At 37.5% G+C, this 16345-nt stretch overlaps 1 pseudogene; it reads left to right on the top strand.

Annotated features, from left to right (window-relative positions):
• Nucleotides 1-3683: 3683 nt before the first annotated feature.
• Nucleotides 3684-6255, top strand: LOC125386666 (annotated as a pseudogene).
• The last annotated feature ends 10090 nt before the right edge of the window (nt 6256-16345 follow it).

Genomic DNA, 16345 nt, shown 5'->3' on the forward strand with positions numbered 1-16345 from the left:
TGTATCCACTGTCAAGGAGAGCATCCTGCGAACTACAAAGGATGCTCAGCCTACAAATCGCTACATAATATAAGGTATCCAAAACTGAGACCCAAGGACACAAACATACAAGAACCTAAACCCCAAAAACTCACCTCACCAACAGTATCCTATGCGAAGGCAACGCAAGGAAACGTATACAACTCGAAAACACACAGTGTACACACAGAAAATAGAATTCCCACCCCACAAAGCACAGACAACTTTACCAGACTCGAAAAACTTATCGAGAAGCAAACTGAGCAAATTAACAACTTGCTGTCACTACTCACACTCTTCATGGACAAATTCATAAGCACAGAAGCAAAATAAAACCAATGCGAATAGCTCTGTGGAACGCCAACGGTCTAGCTCAGCACAAATCTGAGCTAGAACTATTCTTAAAACAACAGCAAATCGATGTGATGCTCATATCCGAAACCCATTTCACCGACAAAAACTACCTCAAAATACACGGCTTCAACTTCTACCACACCCGACACCCCAGCGGAAAGGCTCACGGCGGCACCGGAATCATAATCAAGTCAAACATCAAACACTACGAACTTCCACCATTCCAGAAAGACTACCTCCAAGCAACAAACGTAGCAATAGAAGACTGTCATGGTACAATCACCACCTCAGCTGTATACTGCCCTCCCAGACACTCCATCGCCAAAGAAGACTTCGACCACTTCCTGGACACCCTGGGCAACAGATGCATAGCCGGAGGAGACTACAACGCTAAACACACCCAATGGGGTAGCAGACTGGTTACAGTAAGAGGCAAAAACCTCCTCAACAGCATAATATCCAACAACCTCAACTACCTTACCACATACGAACCCACACACTGGCCCACCGACACAAACAAAATACCCGATCTCCTTGATTTCTTCATAACTAAAAATATCTCGCCAAGACACGTCCAAATCAATTCCTCGGCTGATCTCTCCTCTGATCATTCCCCCGTGATAGTAACAGTCAGTTCAACTATCATCGAGAATACACCTAATGGCTCCATTCATAACCAACACACCAACTGGCAGCTCTTTAGAGAAGTCTTTACCCACACAACTTCAGCCTCAACCTCACTAAAAACCAATGACGAAATCGAAGCAGCCACGGAATACCTAAATGCGAGCATAATAAACGCTATCCGCGTCTCCACACCGGCAAAAACGTCCATCAGCAACCACGAATACCCCCAGTACATATTAAAAAAAATAGCAGAAAAACGTAGACTAAGAAGGATATGGCAGACCCATAGAACACCGGAGGACAAACGCAAACTAAACAACGCAACTAGAAAACTATCCAAAACCATAAAGAACTACAATAATGACCGTTTTCACAAATATCTCGCCAGCCTGTCCCCCACAGCCGACTCAAACTACTCACTATGGAAAGCCTCCAGGAAACTCACGCGCCCCCCACAAATAATACCTCCAATCCGCCGCCCGCAGGGTGGATGGGCGCGTAGCCCTATAGAAAAAGCCAACCTATTTGCCAAACACTTGACTGAAGTATTCCAACCCCATTCCTCCATAGCTGCAGCGGACGTCACCGAATACCTGCACACTCCCTTCCAAATGTCCCCTCCTATCCAACCCTTCACCTCTGCAGAGATCATAGAAGCTATCCGTCGCCTAAACCCCAAGAAAGCAGCAGGTCACGACCTAATAGGAAATAAAGCAATCAAGGAACTCCCCATAAAAGGGATTGCACTCATCGCATCAATATTTAACGCCATCCTCCGCCTTGAACACTTTCCTAAGGCGTGGAAAATCTCACTAATCACCCTCATCCCCAAACCCGGTAAACCAATATATGAAGCCAGCTCCTATCGCCCAATCAGTCCCTTACCTACCCTGTCTAAACTATTCGAGAGGATGCTCACGAACCGTCTCCTTCCACTCCTAGAAGAATTGAAAACTCTCCCAGATCACCAATTCGGCTTCCGAAAACAACACTCAACAGTAGAGCAAATCCACCGCATAACCCACATGATCAGCCAAACCCTTGAAAAGGAAAAATACTGCTCAGCCGTATTCCTAGACATCCAACAGGCATTCGATAAAGTATGGCATGAAGGGCTACTCTACAAGCTTAAAAAAATCCTACCCCACCCATACTACTCCATCTTAAAATCCTACCTAACCAACAGACAATTCATAGTTAAATGTCTAGACGCCACTTCCGCAACATTCCCAATAGAATCCGGCATACCCCAAGGTAGTGACCTCGGACCCCTACTGTTCTCCATCTACACTGCCGACTTACCCATATCAAACGAGGTAACAATAGCAACATTTTCCGACGACACAGCACTATTAGCTACCCACGCAGACCCGGCAATTGCCTCATCCACTCTCCAGCGAAGTCTCGACTCCATGGAAAAGTGGTTTCAAAAATGGGGTTTTAAAATAAACGAAAAAAAAATCCTCCCATGTAATCTTCACGCTCCGAAAACAAACCTGCCCCCACGTCACCATTAACAACACAATAATCCCAAGTAAGGACTCCGTAAGATACCTGGGCATGACCCTGGACAGGAGGCTAACTTGGAAAAAACATATCTCAGAAAAAACAAAGCAACTAAAGGAAAAACTAAGAAAATTCTATTGGCTCACGGGCCGACGCTCCAAACTAAACATACAGAACAAAATAATCCTCTACAAGGCCGTAATAAAACCTGTCTGGACCTACGGGATCCAACTATGGGGAACAGCAATAACTCCAACATTGAAATGCTCCAACGCTTCCAATCGAAAACCCTAAGATCCCTAATTGATGCACCTTGGTACGTTACCAACGAAGCAATCCACCGTGACCTCAAGATACCTACAGTCAAAGATGAAATACTCAAGTCCAGAAGCAGATATAACACACGAGTCAACAACCACCACAACCCACTAGTCACCCAACTACTGGACACGATGGACCAGATCCGCAGACTAAAAAGAAAATACCCCCTAGATTAAATCCTTAGATTCTACTAAAACCAACAATATAAAACTATTATAATCCATGTCATTGTATCACGCCAAATTAAGTTACTGAAAATTCTAAACGAGAATTGATTGTAAATATTCTAAAAAAAAAAAAAAAAAAAAAAAAAACATTAGACGCGTCGGCCTTACGCTTTGAAGATATAGCGCCTTGTGTCGCGAAGCCGTTGGAAAGTTCCGTGCTCGTGTGCCGCCACATGTGTTTTTGGAACCTAATTTCCAAATTGTATGTTATATAAAATATTTTTAAATATATCGTAATGAAAGAAATCATTGTAGAATTATATCATACGATGAGTGCAATGGCAAAACGACCTTCTCCTATGCGACTCAAATTACTGTTACAACTCTTGGAACATATTGCCATAATTCTTCCATCATCATTAAATCAATTAGAACATGATCAACTTAAAATTACTGAAATGTGACAGTAAATTCGAAATTGTTTATATTGAATGTATCTGCTTATGGAAAAAAAATTATAACTTCTCAAATTTATCGATAATAGATGAAGAAAGTTTCATAATCTTCTGAATTTTCAAACTTTAAATGCTGCTTTGTAATATAACGCCAGACAATTAATTAGTGATATTTTTTTGATAGGGAGAATTAATTATTAATGCTGAGATCGAAGATCTACAAAATTATATAATGATGGATGCTGTTCCGCCGTCTTGGACAAAAAGAGTTTACCCTTCAAAATTAGGATTAAACAGTCGGTTCACGGATATGTTATATCGAATAAATGAATTATCTGATTGGACTGCTGATTTTAAGGTAACCATTTACTTATTTTATACTATTATTCTAACTTTTATTATTGTATAAAACAATGCTCTATTAATATCGAAATATTTCAGTTTATGAAATTGATAATTGAATCCGTGGCAAATTTTGATGCCTGGAATTCAACTCAAACTGGTAAAATAAACATAGCAAAATTGAATGAGCGACAGAATAAAGCTTCGTTCAACGCACACGATTGTTGCTACCCATAAAAAGTGAAATTTTAATAACTCGTATCCCTTTCCTGTAGAAAAAAGCTGTAAAAGACTGCTTCAATCTATTCAACTAAAATAAGTTTAGATGTGAACTGATATGAATCAAAGTGTTTTCATCTTCAGATAATTAATCTGTAGATAATTTGTAGTAAATAGAATATGAATCTGTCTGAACTGAATCCAAAATAGTTGGATTGAGTTTGTGTAAATTCATATTAATTGAGAACATCACTCCGATCTAGTACAATACCTTTCATTAAGAAAAAATAGGAATTATAAAATTTAACATTTCCAAGCAGCTTTATCCGCACACTCGCCTTTAATATCCTGTATTTTATGCCCTTTAGCTGAACTTGAGAAACAATCTTTTGCTTGAACTATTTTCGAACCCTCGAGAAGATGACAAACCAGATATTAACCCTTTGAGTGCTGACTACTCGCGGCCTATGTCGTCCGTACGGACGGCGCGCGTCTAGCGCTGACGATCGCTGTGGACGGAATACTTTTTCGTTAGACTGAACTCTGTTGATTGACTATTCAAAGCGCAAATCGTAATAAGTTATAGTAATCCTTTTGCACGAGATTAAATGATTCAAGATCATTATTTTTTAGTTATTTTTAATTATTTATTATAAACATTGAAATTTACAGTTAACTAGAATTTGGGTAATAAACTAGAAAACAATAAACTAGAAAACTAAATTTAGTAAATATAACACAAGTTAATAATTTAGTTGTGTGTGAAAAATTCAGTGCTTGAGAAAACTAAAAAAACCAGATGTAGAGTTTTCTTACAAGTGGTGACCACTTCAACAATAACGAGGCACTATTGGCATTTGTTTACTGCCGTAAGGAATGCATTTATATTTATTTCACACAAACGCAATAGTATTACTTCTGCGTAGGTGTTCGGAAAAATTGAAAAACCCATACATGCGTCCTTAGCCCATGCCGGGCACTTACAGAAAGCGCATGTATATGTCCTTAGTCCACACCGATAGCTTTCGCCAGACACCTATATGCGCCCACAGCACTCAAAGGGTTAACGAATTTTCTTTCAGACGATATCGACGGGTCATTAATATTATATACCAAACGCAGAATTTCCCGTTTCTGTCAATTAACATTAAAATCTAAACAATCTTACAACATTGGTATTCAACTTTATTGCAATCTTATTCTGCTCATCAATTAATCTATTCTAATAACATAACGAATCATTATGTAGTTACCATCATCGGTATGGTTAAATGATTTTTACAATCCTCAACCATTTTTAACTGCAATTATACAACAAACCGCACGCAAAAATGAATGGCCATTGGACAAAATGTGTTTATATCGTGAAGTACTGAGAAAAACCAAAGAAGAAATCACGTAATTATTAAAAACATTACTCCGCCATTCCTTCAAACGTATTCTTTATTTTTATTTTTCCTTACTGTACCTCCTTATTTTTCCTTGTATGATGTTAATATCGAGTATACTATACTTATCGCACATGTACAATGGTGAAAAAAAGGATTTGTACATACATATCGTTATCTTTCAATGAACCTTTTTTTTGGCGGAGTCCACGATTTATTTTTGCAGCATCAACTCTTTGTAGCCGTATGAAAGTACTATTATATATATTATTATATTATATATCATATAATACTATTAAATACATGTGTATATACAAATATTTTAAAGTATTAATAAATAAAAATATCTTAACTGTATTTTTAAACATTTTTAATATTTTATTTCAAGTACATTTATCTAAATAAACTCACTAGTTTTAATCATTAACAAAATTTAGTTACAATTTGTATAAATTTTTTTCGGAGTAGTAATAATAGATTTTTCACTAAAACTTTACAGATCAGCACGAAGAGAAGGTGCATATATAAAAGGATTATACATGGAAGGTGCACGATGGGACGATCAAACAGGATGTATCATGGACTCTCTATTTAAAGAATTGTTTCCATTATTACCAATAATATATATATTAGGGCGATTACACAGGACAAGCAAGATTTAAAGAATATGTATGAATGTCCTGTTTATAAAACACGATCGCGAAGACCTACTTACGTGTGGACGTTCAAATTAAGAACTAAGGAGAGAGCTAGTAAATGGATCCTTGGTGGAGTGGCAATTCTATTACAAATCTAATTTTATAAATTAAATTATGGATTAAATATGCAATTAAAATAAAGATTTTCGAAATTGACAAAGAGTGTTGATATTCTTTTTCAAAACACAGTATTATTTTATGCAAGATAATATTTATATAAAAGAAGAATACAACGCATCTCTATGCACGATTACAATTTATTTCTCTATTTTAAATTTCTTTACAACTTACAAAAACATTAATCCGTACACACATTTTGTAACAAAACGATTGCATGATCGCGAATTTGAAATTAAATTTTTAAAATAAAAAATATAAATTATTACAATTTTATAAATATAGTTGTTTATTTGCGACATTAAAAACATTTTGTACACGTAAAAAATTGTTGGTATCAGTCATTATCTTCTATTGCACCCATATTTTTTCTTTTCATAATATAGATCAGTCTCTGAACTCCCAAGATTTATAACTTTTGGACAACCATCTCGCTGCAACAAAACAAATTTCAAATCTTAATCTATTACTACAAATTATAAGTCATATATATGTCGGCTTAACGTTGGGATTGGGGGTAGAAGTGTTCGATGAATCTTAGTTGGTATTGGCCATCGATGCGGTGGATCAATGATGGAGTTTATTGACACAAGTTAGAGGTATTACAGCGTTGGTAGTTAATCACAATATTTAGGTACTCGCGGCACTATGACAATGGTCTCGGGTCCGGTAACGAATCCGCGGTCAACGGGATGTCGAACGTGTATATTTCGTGAGAGGCTAAGTTATATTCTGGTTATCGCACAGAGCAAGCACTACGTACCTGAGAATTACTTGTATCGTCGTTAAGATCGTACGGAAGAGTGTCTCTTCATCACGGTGACGCTGTCGAGGAAAACTATGATGGGTGTGTCTAAGGGCACGAGATCATTGGATTCGTGGAGAAAAGTCTTCGTTCGGAAAATGAGGGAAATTGGTGTTATTGTTAATTGGTCAATTTCCATGTTGGTGGTTAGGGAAGGGTGCTAGCAGGCCTTAAGAGAAAGTTGCTATCGGGTCGCGTCGTTCATGAGAAAAATAGACTTCTCCAATTTTCCCATAGTTGGAACAAAGACTGCTTGTCGGTTTGAAGGACTTTCGTTAAATAAATCTTAAGATTTATAGCGGGTCCTCGGGCTAGCTGAACATGTACTGTGGGGACGCGTCAACATCTGGTAATCGTCTTACTCGAAGAATAGAATCTGCGTGTGGCGAGCTACGGGACAGAAACCATTGAAACGTTTACCGTCGTGCCCTGTCCCAAGTATTTCTTTTAAGGAGAGCTATAGAGTTACTTCATGCCTTTATTAAACAAAACGTTCATCCCTTTGACCGCGGCTACGTTCGGCGACTAATTGTCGCCTCGAGCCCAAGCTCATGATCATAAATCTCAAACAACCGGAGCGACATTTATTTATTCTAAGTTACAAAGTTACGGTATTCCCGCGAATCCAAGGAGGGGTTCCGGTGTTCATTCATCTCCGACATATATATATGTCGGAGATGGAGAGACACCGGAGCCTTCCGTCGAAACCGGGGAAAAACCCCTAATATTGTAGTTTGGATTCCACCATAGCTGTAGTTAAACAATCACCGTTCTTCAGCTCGATTGTAATTGCCTGCAATCTATGAGAATGAGTTTGGGTTCGAGGTGACAACCAGTCAAGGTCAAGGTGACAACCGGTCAAGGTCAAGGTGACAACCGGTCAAGGGACGAACATTTTTCTAACAAAGTGATGAAAAAGTCTATAGCCCTCCGTAAAAAGAAATAGTTGTAACGGCACTCGACAGTAAGCATACTAACGGTTTCTGTCTCGTTGCTCGTCATAAGCAGACCCTATTCTATGGGTAGGTCGATTGCCGGTTGTCGAGACTTATTCGCAAAACATCTGCAGCCAGCCTAATGACCCGTCATAAACCTTAAACCTTAATTAACGAAAATAGGCAAACAGTCTTTTCCGCGAATGACACTTCCGAAGACTGACCAATTAACAATAACGGCAATTTCCCTCACTCTCCGAACGAAGACTTCTCTCCACGAATATAAAAGACCTGGTGCCGCTAGAGAGTGGAGTAGTTTTTCCTAAACAGCGTCACCGTGAGAGCTTCGAGTACGATTTCATCGACTAAGGTATCATTTCGATATAGTGCTTACTTCGCGTGCTAACTGAGAGTACCACCTAGGCGTTGCCGACGAGTAAAGAGTAAAAGAGTCCCGTTGACCGCGGATTCGTTATCGGACCTAAGACTATCGTCATTCGCATCGCGAGTACCTAACCGCCGCAGTTTATTTGTCAAACTTCACATCTCCATACTTGTGTCAATAAACTCTGGATCATACCTTGACAATGGCTACTACTGGTGAAGATTCGTTGCCTGCCCACACCTCCAATCCTACTGGCTCTCCGACATATATATATATATATATAATTATTATTATATTTATTAATATGGCAGATTAGTGCCTTGAATTTAAAATTCAATAAAAAAAGATATTTCCTTTTCTTTTATTTATATATATATATATGTCGGAGATGTAGGGACATCGGGCCTTTCTTTAGGAAGATTCCCTAATACTTGGGCTCGAGGTGACATAACTGGTCGCCGAACGTAGCCACGGTCACGGGATGAACGAAATGTCTTACAGAGGAGGTACCGATGTTGAGGGATACGCTGTATAAACAATCAAGTCTTGATCAGGAGCAATGCTGGTTTACGCGGAACTGCCTAGTTACGGCGCTTGGGAATTTATTGATATTCCCGATCGATATGTATTTGACATATGTAACTGTATCTGTCTTTTATTTTGCAATCTCCTTGGAGAGTTTACTGTCATCATCTTGGAGTCAGTCTAAGAGAAACCCTGTGCCTGAGTAAACGTGTCAGCGTGCTATCAAATATATTAAAACATACAAAGAGTTACCCGTTGACCGTGGATTCGTTACAGAACCCAAGAATATTGACAAAAGCATTCGTTATATTTATTGTTTGTTATACTAGTTAACCGTTAAACTAATTATTTACCAAACTTTGTAAAGAAATATTAATTTATGTAAATACAACCTTTATTGAACATCACGATGGCAAATTCTAACGAAGAACCATCGCGCGCTCGAAATCCTAACGATAACTCGACATATATATAATTATTAATATATAAAATTAATATTTATTAAAAATATTTTTAATTTTATTTTTTGAGATTAGTGGAATTTCAATTAATGAATGATGAGATGGAGGATAATAACTTAATCATTCAAGAGATGATTGATGAAATTTAAATAAAATTATTCGTTTAGAAATTAATCTTTCAAAAATAATAAAAATTAAAAATAATATTCTGTTTATTGAAATTATTGCTCCAATTGAGGAAATTAAATTTCAACAATAATGTGAATCTGGATAATCTGTATATCGTCGAGGTATTAATATTAATTCTAAAAAATGTTGAGGAAAAAATGTTATATTAACTCCAATAAATATTATAATAAATATTTTTAATCATTAATAATAAATAAATAAATTTTTAATCATTTTTTATTTATTGTTAAACCTATAATTATTGGATATCAATGAATAAGTCTAGTAATAATAGCAAAAACTGCTCCTATTGATAGCACATAATGAAAATGACCAACTACATAATAGGTATCATGTAAAATAATATCAATTGATGAGTTAGATAGTATTACACCAGTTAATCCTCCAATTGTAAATGTTAAAATAAATCCAATTTATCAAATAATTGTAATATTAAAATTTATTTTTGAACCATGATATGTAGCTAATCAACTAAAAACTTTAATTCTTGTTGATACAGCAATAATTATTGTTGCTAATGTGAAATTATACTATATTTCAAAATAGAAATATTATTTGAATCCACGAACCTAAATTTTGGAGAGAATAAATTTAAATTAATTAAAATTTGATTAATAAATAGATGTGAAATTATATTAGATTTTGAAAGAGAGGTCTGATTTATTAATTTAAGTTTTAATTAATAGAAATATTTGAAATTCTACTATATTTCAAAATTTTGGATATGATGCAGCGCCAGCACGAAGAAGATAAGGCAGCTATAAATGATTTGCATAAACTAATCCGCGATGAAAGCACTCAACGGATCAAGGAAATAGAACCAATAGGGAAGACTGTGGCCGAACTCAAGCTAGGAGTACAATCCTTCGTAGATACGTCTGAGTTCAACTCAATTATGACAGACGATACTAGTTCTGCCAGCAGAAGCACTACTCGGGACACCCGCATAGTGAAATCTCCGGAAGAACGCGTTCGGATCAAAGAAACTCCAGAAACCTCCGACCCAGCGAACTCCGAGGACGAGGAAGAAGAATCAGCCTCGTACGAACGACATATGTTCGACGCGAAAACCAGCATCGAATTCATCCCAGTCCTCAACGGTCAAGATGACATTGGAGTGGAGGGATTCATCAAGCGGGTAAGCGAAGCTAGATCGGAATGTAAGGAAAAGCGTGCTTTATTGAAATTAATTCTAACCAAACGCATTGTCGGCGAAGCCGAAAGAGGCATTAGACATTCGGTTATCGAGACGTACGGCGCCTTATTCGAAAATCTGAGGAAGTTCGTATCGATTAGCGTAACTTCAAACGGTGCGCGCGATAAATTACAAAGAACTCGGCAAAGTTTCAACGAATCAGTACACGGATACGTCAAAAGATTTCGACTAGGTCTTAATGAACTTATATACGCATTGCAACACGAAATTCGCGATCCTATTCGACGGGCAGTCGCGATAGACCTAGAGAACGAACGCGCAACCAAAACGTTCATACTAAATTTAAAACCTGAGATAGAAATCAGAACATCAAGCATGAAACCGCGCACCTTACAAGAAGCGCAAGATGCCGCGTTCGAAGCAGAACTATTAATCGGAGAAATTGAGCGAAACCGCGGAAATCAGTGCAGGCAGCAAATAAGAGCTCACTCATTCGCCCGAGGGAATGTATCGTCACAACGCAAACCCTCACTTAGGAGCGGTCCGATGACTACGCTCAACCGCCTGCCGACAAGCACTCAAATAAACAACGGAGGAAGAATGAAGTGTTTTAAGTGCAACCAAATAGGACATACCGCAAATTACTGCCGAAATTTTCAACCGGCCAGCCAGCGAAATCTTCCGCCACCGCGCAGCTACAATATAAACATGGAGAATACGGGACGAGAAGAGGAAACAGCGCTACCAGAACCTCGAGAGACGTCGTACGAGTACACGCAACAACAGGAAAACTTCTATCCATTGGAGTTCGATCGGGAACAGAAATCAAACGATATTTAATCGATACCGGTGCAGGAATAAATTTAGTTAAAAGATCAAGTGCCATATTTAAACCTAAAAAGACAGTAGCTAAAACATTTTACATGGGCAATGACAAATACCAAACTGACGAAACAGTAGACTTTCAATTCTTTAACATCATGAACACATTTCACGTTGTGCCAGACGATTTTCCTTTAATAGAAGACGGAATAATTGGTTTACCTATGCTCTCTAACTACTCATATCGAATTAACAACGAATCAATACAATTAAACGGGAACGAAATATTTTTCCAGGCGCCGAAAACCATTCTCCCAGGGCAAACCAAAATCGAAACAATTTATCTGGATAAAGTTCCGACGAGAGTATGTTTCTGCAATACTGGTGAGCAACCAACTATAATCACTAATGATCTTTCTTATGAACACGATCTCGATAAAATTGCTAAAATGAAACAAATAATTAGACTAGACCATATTGAAGACAAACTTCGTATTCCTATCGAAAAGATCCTCCTACATTACATAGACGTGTTTGACCTAGAATCCGATACCCTACCTTGTACTAACCTAACAAAACACACTATTACCCTACGCGAAAACAAAATCGTCAATACCAAATCGTACCGACCTCCCGAAGCCCATAAAGCAGAAATTGAAAAACAAATGAAAAAAATGTTAGATAAAAATATCATTGAAGAATCAGATTCTCCTTACAACAGTCCAGTATGGGTAGTACCCAAGAAATCAGACGCATCAGGCAAACAGAAATGGCGTATAGTTATCGACTTTCGAAAATTAAATGAACTTACCGATCAAGACGCCTACCCACTATCGACAATCGACGACATTCTATCACAATTAGGCAACGCCAAATTCTTCTCTGCTCTAGATTTATCTTCGGGATTCCATCAAATACCTATGGACCCCGACTCAAAGAAATATACAGCCTTTAGCACACCTCAGGGACACTTTCACTATAATCGCATGCCATTCGGTTTAAAAAACGCCCCAGCCACCTTCCAACGCATGATGGATACCGCGTTACGAGGATTATTGAACAAATATTGCTTTGTATACCTTGACGACATAATAATATTCGGAAGTACAATTCAACAACACAATGAAAACCTTGCTATAGTATTGCAAAGATTAAAAGAGTTAGGACTAAAAATCCAACCCGACAAATGCGAGTTTCTAAAACCTGAATTAGAATACTTAGGACATGTCATAACACACGAGGGCATAAAGCCAAATCCTAAAAAGATCTCCGCAGTTAAAGACTTTAAGATTCCCAAAACACCAACAGACGTAAAGTCATTTCTCGGATTAGCTGGATACTACAGAAAATTCATTAAAAACTTTTCCAAACTCGCCAAACCATTAACAGATCTCACAAAGAAAGACAATCCTTTTAGATGGACAGAAACGCAACAGACAAACTTTGACACACTAAAAGAAAAGCTATGCTCAGCCCCAGTTTTAGCATACCCAGACTACACGAAAACATTCACACTCACCACAGACGCTTCCAATGAAGGAATAGGCGCAATCTTATCACAAGACGGACATCCTTGTTGTTACATATCACGGACACTCAACCCCCCAGAGAAAAATTATTCTACCACAGAAAAGGAATTATTAGTTATCGTATGGGCAGTTAAGAGACTCAGGCAATACCTGTTAGGAAGACGATTCGTTATTCGAACCGATCACCAAGCACTCACTTGGCTCAAAAATTGCAAAGACCCTTCCTCGCGTTTGATTAGATGGAGACTTAAACTCGAAGAATACGAGTACGATATTCAGTATTGCAAAGGTAAAGAGAACACAGCAGCCGACGCACTTTCTAGAAAAATTTACCAAATTACCGACAAATCAGTCCCAGACACACCTGCAAACTCCGAAAATATTGTAGAACACTTTAACGCATGGTCAGAAGACGCGACACCCCCGAGACGACTTAAAATCACGCCAAACGATCACACCTTCTATCAATTGAATAGAGAAACATTAGGTCCATTCGACAAAGATACTTGGATTCGAAAAATTTTTGAACTAACCAAGAAACACAAGAAAATTGGGATAGGAGACAATAGTTTTACCGAAACCGAGAAAGCTAGGATCAAAGTAACACTCATGTTTATTAATGACCAAATTGAAGAAATAACTTTTGCATACGAACCAATACAAACTATAACTGACGAACAAGCTCTAGACATTATACGCGAAAACCATAACGACATTAGTGGACACTTGGGTATTCAAAAGACATATAGTAAAATCAAAGACCAATTCAAAATCCCACGCCTCATGGAAAGGATAGAAGATTTTATAAAAAATTGCGAAGCTTGTCAACGACAAAAGCTAGTTAGAATCAGACCCAAGGAACAACCCGTAATTCCTCAGACACCAGTAGAACCAAACGAAAAGATAGCCATGGATCTAATTGGTCCGATGTCCAAAACCACACGTGGAAATCAATACATTCTTTCGATTCACGATGACCTAACGAAATATCTCGTTTTAGTACCACTGAAAACACAACGAACCGAATCGATTATCGATGCACTACTACACCACTACATTTACATCTTCTCAGCACCCAAAACGATACTAACAGACCAGGGACAAAACTTTATTAGCGAACTAATGGAAAAATTCGAGGAAGCATTTAAAATCAAACATATAAAGACCACTAGTTTTCATCCTCAATCTAACGGATCCTTAGAACGAACACACGCCACAGTAAAAGACATGATTCGCACGAGCCTACACGATTCTAATAAAGAATGGGATCAGGTATTAGACTTTATTTGCCTAGGGTATAATACCGCGATACACGATGCAATTGGATTTTCACCCTTCGAACTAACATTTGGAAGAAAAGCCAACCTCCCGTCTTCCGTATCCCGAACTTCCAATTACACCTACGAAGAAATGTTTGCACTATGGCAAAAACAATTGCAAAAATATAGCGAAGAACACTCTTGAACAAAGTAGAAAGAGGTACATGAGAGATCAGACAAGAAAAATCATTAGAACTCAAACTTTATTTAAGGAAGGAGATCGTATACTCCTTCACAACGATCATAAGTCGGATAAATTGGACGACGAATGGTTAGGACCCTACGTTATTAAATCAGTCAAGACACCGTATTATGAGATTCTCATTAGAGATCGAGTTAAGAAAATCCACGGTAACAGAATAAAACCTTATTTTTCAGGACGATCACCCTTGCCGTCGGCTTTACCACCCTTAACGGATTAACAATAACCCCTATTGACAATAATGGAATATTTCATGAGAAAATATCCAAAGCATATCTTTATAGCGAATACATAAATGTTATTATAGGACTAGATATTAGTGCTGTATTGGAACAAGTAAGATATATTGAAAAGGGAGTAACCGAAGTTAGGAATCATTGCGAGACACGAAAAGACTGTAACATATTACCAGAAATACGCTCTTTACAAGCAAAACTAAATAATGTCAGAACACTTAGCATCGAATTACGATCCTTAGCTCACATTCATCTCAGAAGTAGACGAGGACTAGTAGACGCTATCGGATCTATTAGTAAAACTCTTTTTGGAACCCTAGCCGCGAACGATCTAGATATAATCAACAAAAATATAGACAAACTCTTTGAAGAAGGTAACAGCCTAAAAACCATAGTAGCCAACCAGACAGCTTTGATTAAACGAATTTTAAATAACGACGTCATCCAGCGACTGAAACAAGTAGACACAGGTGTAACAAACGAACTTAAAACGCTTAACAAAAACGAGATCACCTTAATAAAAGTCATAGCTCTAGAAAGCTCACTCTCTGACTTACATTTCCAAATCGACGAAATATTCAATTAGGAAAACAAGGAATAATAAGCCCACAGATTATTGATCCCGGAACTTTTATTAACAATTACGCCCAAGTACTAGGTAGCAAAACAGTAGGAAACGCTTTTATACCAAAGGAAGAGAATTTCCAAAATATTTTAGATATCTCAGAACTCACATTGTTTACTCGACGAAACAAAGTTTTCTTTGTAATTTCTGTACCAACAGTTATGGACATGGAATGGGATATAGAGCAAATATATCCCATACCATCTCTCACGAACAAAGTGTTTTTAGCACCTTTAGTAGTTCATCCGATATTTTTAACGTCAGGACTAAATTACATCAATGTCGATCAAAACTACTTGGATAAGCAATGCCGTTCTATATCTGACTTTTACATTTGCAAACAAACTCAGCCGATTCACGACCGTCGAGTGAAGCACGATTGTAACTCTGAAATCTTAAGCGCAGAAAACACTGTCAAATTCTGTAAGGTAGTAGTTTATAACATTGAAGATATAACTTTTATCCCATTAAACGCTGAGAATCATTTTATAGCTATACCAGAAAAACCAATAGATCTGAGCATTTTCGAAGAAAAGACACATCGAATTGTTAGACTAGAGAAACCATCTTTGTTACAAACTAATAAAACCGTAGACATATTGTACAAGAATAACCATATGAGAATCAGCGGTAGTAGCAAGGAAATTTCTTACGAGATTAAAATCAAAACAGTCAATGTAGCTAATGATTCAGACTGGATTATTTTACTAAATAAACTAGAGAAAACTCCAAAACTTATTAACGATAATTACGGATACAAAAACACTCTGGATGGAATCGAAGATCAAACGAATCAACTAACTTTTGCTCATAGAATCGATCAAGTTGGATCACGGGGAATATCTATATTACAAATTATAGGATATTTATCCATTACTCTCATATGCTTATACTTTCTCAACAAAATAGGAATGCCGAAATTGTGTTTTCATTTATTCTGTTGT

The sequence above is a fragment of the Bombus terrestris genome, chromosome 17 (assembly GCF_910591885.1).
Source record: "Bombus terrestris chromosome 17, iyBomTerr1.2, whole genome shotgun sequence".
In the NCBI taxonomy this organism is placed as follows: Eukaryota; Metazoa; Arthropoda; class Insecta; order Hymenoptera; family Apidae; genus Bombus; species Bombus terrestris.